The sequence below is a fragment of the Pygoscelis adeliae genome, unplaced genomic scaffold (assembly GCF_000699105.1).
Source record: "Pygoscelis adeliae isolate BGI_AS28 unplaced genomic scaffold, ASM69910v1 Scaffold71, whole genome shotgun sequence".
In the NCBI taxonomy this organism is placed as follows: Eukaryota; Metazoa; Chordata; class Aves; order Sphenisciformes; family Spheniscidae; genus Pygoscelis; species Pygoscelis adeliae.
In genome coordinates this window covers 5101810-5108084 of record NW_008824356.1, presented here as the reverse complement: position 1 = coordinate 5108084, position 6275 = coordinate 5101810, and positions in this window count along the sequence as shown.

The window sequence follows — 6275 nt, the reverse complement described above, 5'->3', positions numbered from 1 at the left end:
GGAGCCTGTGAGTTTGGGGGTGGGGGGTGTTCAGTTGTGGTGAATCACTGCAAACCACTTTGGGCAGCTGTTCTCTTGACCCCACCCCTCCTTGCACCCTGGATGCATAAAGTCCGCTTTGGGAGGGTGGCAAAGCGTCCTTTCCTTACCTGTAATTTTACCAGACTGCAAGAATTCAAGGCAGTGGAAGGGTGTGCTTGGCCCATGCTGGAGGAAGTTTCAGCTCAGCAAGGGTGTTTGGGACAGCTGAGTTGTGTATCGCCCGTCAGGCTGCACCAGCTGCTCTGGAGTCAGGATTCAAACCGCGACCAGACTTGGTCCCCGTTCCAGACTTTTCCTTCACCTCATTTGTTAACGGCTTCGGATGCAAATTCTGTGGCCGGTATGTGGAGGCCTGGCTGGCTTGCAGGGCTCCTGTCCAGCTGCCCTTGTTGGATCCTCCTCCCCAGCAGGCCTGGCTGGATGCGAGCACTGCAAAGGTCTTGGAGGGAATGTGCGGGGTATCCAGGTTACGGTGTTCAGTGCTGTCGCCCTTCCTCTCCAGGTGACAGCAGTTGTTGACTTGGACAGAGGACAGGCCTTTCCCATAACACAAGCAAGACAGATGCATCCAAGTACAACACAGACATGCAAGGTTTGCCTCACAGAGGCAGTTCACGCTCCCTTGCATTAGGTACGATGCAGTCAGCTCATGAGAGACGACCCTTCCTCCTGCAAAATAGTTTGTGCAGGCAGTGTGGACAAGGAGCAAGAAACAGCCTGAAAAGGAATAGCAGGATGGTGGAGAGAAGCTTGGAAAGGTTGCCAGGCCTGCAAATGCAAAGATGTCTAGGGGCCACGTAGAGGGGCTCCACTGTAATGTTTGGTACCATGCCCAGCCTGAAGCTCTAGCACCATTTAGGAGGCTGGACCAGCCTTGGCCTCGGTCTTGTTTGGCTTGATGGAAGTAGTTGTCATCGTGTCCCGAGTACAGTATCATTGTCACTCTTTAATTCCTCCAATGAGGTGTTGCAAACAGATATACATGTGTTGTAGCCATACTTTGGATTTGGATTTGCCTCTGGGGACAGGCAGTGATAAGTGTTAAGAGCTGTTTAGATCCCAAACTGTTGCGTTTCTGAACTGGTTTCTAGCAAGAGCAGAAGACACGAGGCTGGGGAAGAGGCCGCTTCCCCCACCAGAAGCATCCTGCTGGGCTGGGGAGGGACCCCTAGCTGGTGATGCCCTCCGAGCAGCTGGGGTTAATGACCAGGCTAAGGTTATTGGTAGCACTACCTGGCAACTGCTAATTGGGTTTGCCTGTGTTCAGCACCTGCCCCTGGGATTTTGCCTGGCAGCTGCAGGGGCAGGTCTGGGTCTGTGGAGACAGGTCCCCCTTGGAAAGACGCTGCTGTGATTGATGACCAGTGATGAATGAGAGAGAAAGGGATAGGAGGAGAAAGCTGCCAAGGCTTTAACTCTGGTGGGTGCAGAGGTTCAGCCTGGTTCGGATCTGCTGGTGGGAGGGGAAGGGTTCTTGGCCAGCCAGGGTGTTAACAAGCCAGAGGTGAGCATGGGTGATCAGGACGGCCATGGCTGCATTGCATAAATCAAGCTTAAAGTGCCAGAAAAAGCCTCCAGGGAGATGAAATGTCTAAGTGTCATCAGCTCTGCAGAGATAATGAGAACCAGAAAAGCACCTGGAGGTAAAATGGCACAGATCTGTGAAAAAAGGCTTGTGGACCCGGGATCCTCATGGATCTGCACTGACTGCGGGGGCCGGCAGGGGGGGTGGCTGTGGGGGAGTCTGGTGTTTATGGAGGGGCTGTAGGGTTAATCTTCCTCAATCTCAAAGGCAATTGACTCTGAAAGAAGAAAATCTTCCTGCCAAATGATGTCCCCTGCCCCTCCCCACCCCCTTCTTCAGTTGTCTTGAACAGAAAGCAAGAAATGGAGGGAAACGGCAAGGGCCAGATCTGCTATCGCTGTGTTTGCATGATCAGTGAGAGTGAGGGGGACACCCCCCTTTTGCTCCGGGATTAGCCTCTTGAACATGGCTCTGTAACTTGGGGGTTGAGGGAGCCCCTTGGGGACTGGAGCCAGGAAGTGCAGCCAAGAGCATTGTGTGGGTCCATGGGTCCCTAAGAGAAGCACCCCCAGCTCCTCTGGGGGTGACCAAACCCATTGCAGTAAAGGTGGCTGGTGGCCACCTGTGTTAGAGGTCAGATCAGAGTAAACGATGCTGGAGCAGGCTGCTGTGGGAGGGGAGGCTGTGGAGCCTCTGTCCTCGGAGGTGTTCAAAAACCCAACCAGACGTGGCCCTGAGCATCCTGGCCTGAGCAGGGGGCTGGATGGGACCATCTCCAGAGGTCACATCCCACCTCAACCAGTCTGTGATTGTGTGGGAGAGCACCAGGGGATGCTCTCCACTGCCAGGACCACCTGCTTGCTTGGACATGGCCAGGAGGCTCATGACTGGCTGAGGCAAGGACAATAGGAGCCTGTTTCCTCCTCACTTCCATTGCGAAACAAGAGTGATGGGGCCCTTCACCGCTCCCTTGCCCACGCTGCTCCTTGCAGGGCTGTGGCTGAGCCCTGCAGAGTAGGAGCGCTCCTGGGCGCTGTTGGAAGCTATCTGAGCTGCTGCCTCTGGGCACTGTGGTGGTGAAGCTGGCTTGCTTCCACTCCTCCCTAAAGGAGGCAGGGCTGTAAAGCAACGTGGAAGTTAAGCACCAACAGCTACTTAGCCGTCTTTGGCGTTAGGCCTAAACTGGTGGGGGCAAGGGCAGGGTTATCGCACAAAATAGCGATGAATATCTGCTGGGGTTTGTTTTTTCTAGCTGCCTCCTTGTTGGTGCCCTGAAGGCTTGTGGTGAAGGGCAGATGTTTGGTCTCTCCCCTTGTACCTGTGCCCCAGGCGCGCTCTTTGCTCTGCTCACAAAGGCTGCGTTCCCGGCCTCAGGAGAAGCTCTGTGCCGGCTGTGAGATCTCAGCCTGGATTAAGTGGCAAAGGCAAATCCTTGGCTTTGGGAAGAGCACACTTGACCTTTGCCTCTGCGGAGTTATGCTCTCCCTCGGGAGGAAGTGTTGGCTCAGCCACTGAACAAAACGCTGGCTGTCATGAGCAAGACCTGCCTGCCTCAGGGAGGGAGGGCCTGGGGTGGGGGTCGGATTTATGCTCCAGGGGGGAGGAAGAGACAGCAGACCCAGTGACCTGGAAGCTTAGAGGTGACCAGCTCAATTTACTGAGAAACACAAAGCTACGTTGCCTCCTATGTCGGTAAAAATACACCATCTGGGATGGTCTGGGCAGATGGTCCCACTGGCACATTCAGATGCAAGGGGGGAATTTGCTTGGTAAGACCCAAATGACGTTCTGAATCCCCTTTCTCTCCTTATTTTCCAGCCCGTTCTCCTCTGTCATGTCTTGCAGTGCCTCTTGTCCTGAATCACTGCTAGCACGTTTGCAGGTTCTCCAGGTCCCACGGCAGAAGTACTCGGTAACAAACTTGGCCCTAGCATGGACTTAATACAATGTTATATGTGCTCAGTGGTAGGTGCAGCTAAACCTACTTGTTTTCCTTAAGCAGTGGCGTGTGTACAGCTCTCACATTAATTCAGACATTTTCTCCTACAGTATGCCCTTTGTTCTATGTAACATGGCTCACTCTACTGCCAGAGGGCCCAGCAAGGGTATGGGCAAACACAGAGTGGGTGTGTGGCATGGTCTCTTTTCCACTTACCTGAGGGCTGAAGCTAGATCGTTCATCGGAGATCACAGAAGCAGCCTGCGTCAGAGCCAGAACTGAACTCGGGTCCCAGCATCGGCACTATGAGGCAGTGCCCCGGCGCCGTTGTCATGAGCTCTGTTTAGAAGCTGTCAGGTCTCTCTATGCTGATGCTCTTCTATGCGTTCACCTAAGTCAGGTTGCTCTTATTTCCAGGATTTTTTGGGAGCCCTGCAGCCCCAGCACCAGGCTTTTGAAGCAGATGCATAAAGACAAAGAATCTGGCTGAGTGCAAAGTGCTATAGAAATGCATGTGCATCTTCATTGCTGCAGGTACAGTGTTTGAAGGTTTGGTGTTACCCCTGACCTTCACACCCTTGTCCCTCCCCAGCCTCCTCCACTGAAGTGCTCTGAGCTTGGAACCACTTTGAATTAGTGCCTCTAAAGAGGTAGTTCAATATTACTGAAAGCATGTGGGTTAGAGAGGGAAGAGATTCACTCAGGTGTAGCTGATGAAAGAATCCAGGTCTGCCCAAGCCTCCAAAGGAGGTATTTTTTGGTATTATATGTATCTGTAGTCTACTGCATTGCAGAGAATTGAAGAGACTGATCCAGCTTGAAAGAAGCGTCTCCTTCTGTGCCATCTTTGCCAGTTCCTGTAGAGACTTGTACAGTGCTCAGCCACTGGGTTAGCAGAGTGGTCTCTCCTTCAGAGGTGATGAGAGCATAGCATGGCCAGTCAGTACTGCAGGAGAGGAAGGTTGCCTTCGCCTGCAGGTGGGCTGGCAAAATGGAAGGAGATGAGAGGAGACTCTGCCAGCTGTGAGCCAGGCTATTGCAGGGTGAGAATGAGGGGAGGAGCAGTTTTGGAGAGCACATCTAGCATCGTTTTGCTTTACTATCAGGAGAAGGATTGTTATTCAGCTGCTGTGAACTTAGACCTAGGCCATCTGAAGATCTTGTGGGAAGGAACCACCACCATGTTACCAAAGCTCTCCTGCACGCTGAGGGCAGAGCTACCTCTTGCTCCATCAGCTTTACAGGTCTTCTGTGTCTCTTGCCTCTGTGTCACTCACACCCTGAAGTATCAGCTGTGTTTCTGTTGGCGAGGGATGGCTGGGAAGAGACCAAGATCAGAGTATGTTACTGAACGCTTGCGTGGGAGGTCTGTTGTTAGCACGGGTGCGAGAGCTGCACATCTGAGAAACTAATATGATGAGAGGGGCTGTGCACGTGAAACAGCTCAGGGCAGCGGGCCACGTTCCTCCTTTAGATCTGCTTGGTGCTGACAAACCCATTAGTGGCAGCTTGATGCTGCTGCTGATCAGGACTTTGCTGAGAGCAAAAGCCCCGGAGGCTGTTGGCGGCTGAGCTTTGCACAGGACCGAGCTGATGGAGTTAGTTCTCCCCCCCCCGGCCCCAGCGCATATGGTGCAGATTCCCAACCAATTTTCTGAGCAGGCGGTGTTTCTGGGAGATGTTTGGCTGAAGTCTAGGCTCAGTGCAGCTGTATCAGCGGGTTCTGGGGTGGGAAGGGCACTAGATTTCACTTCCCCGTTTCCCTCCTAGAGCCTTGCTGACATGGCTTCCTGGACCACTAGTGTCAGGAAGAGGCAGTTTGGTTTCTGGGGTGTGCGTGTGTGTGTGGGGCTCAGCCCAGCCTGCATGGGGCGTGAGAAGGGCACCAAACCATCCTGTCAGCCCAGCTGCTTCTTCCACTAAAGCATTGAGACAGAGTCTCTGCCATACCCAGACTGTTTGGAAACATGTTGATAAACTTCCAAATGTCTATTTTACAATCCAGATGTGCTAGCCTTGGCTGTAAACTCTCATCTGAAGAACAGGTGTGCTATAATGTTTCTAGCAGGGGCCCCAAAGCCAGCTGGAGGCTTGAGCTGAGCAGGGGCCAAGGGGCTGGTGCCATATAGGATATGGATACCGGGGCAGGGACAGGTGAGGCAGAGAGCTGTAGGTCAGCTGTAGTTCATGGCAACCCAGAGTCAGACTGTGAGGGAAGAAAGGGGCATGCCAGAATATCCTTCAACCCCCAGCCTCTGCTTAGCAGCGCCGGAGCCATCTCAGGAGAGGCTGCCCTGGTTGTGTGGGTAACCTGGATGCATCTCTGGGGTGCATCAGCATGTCCTGGTGAGGAAGCGCAGGGCTAGACCTGGCCACCAGCCTTTGTGGTATTTTCTGTGGTTTGCCTCGACCTTTCTAGCAGCTCTGTGGTCTGGGAGGCACTGCAGGTCACAGCAGCTCCCCACCGGCATTGCCAGGGGAGCTGAAATGGGGCAGCTGTTTCCTTGGGCCAAACTTCACGTGTGCCTTTGGCCTGAAAAGCGGGCGTCCCCCCTGAGCTGGTGAAGGTGTCCTGCTGCTGGGCCTGGATCTGGCTCCAGAAAGCTGTGCTGGGGAGAAGCGCAGTCCCAGTGGGAGGATGGGCGGCAGCAGTGGGCTGCCAGAGAGGGCACCAGCCCTGGGTGCAGGCTGGCAGGAAGCCTGTGGATGGCAGGGATGAGGCAGGGCGCAAGGTGCTGATACCACACCGCCTTAGCTACTCATGGTGTC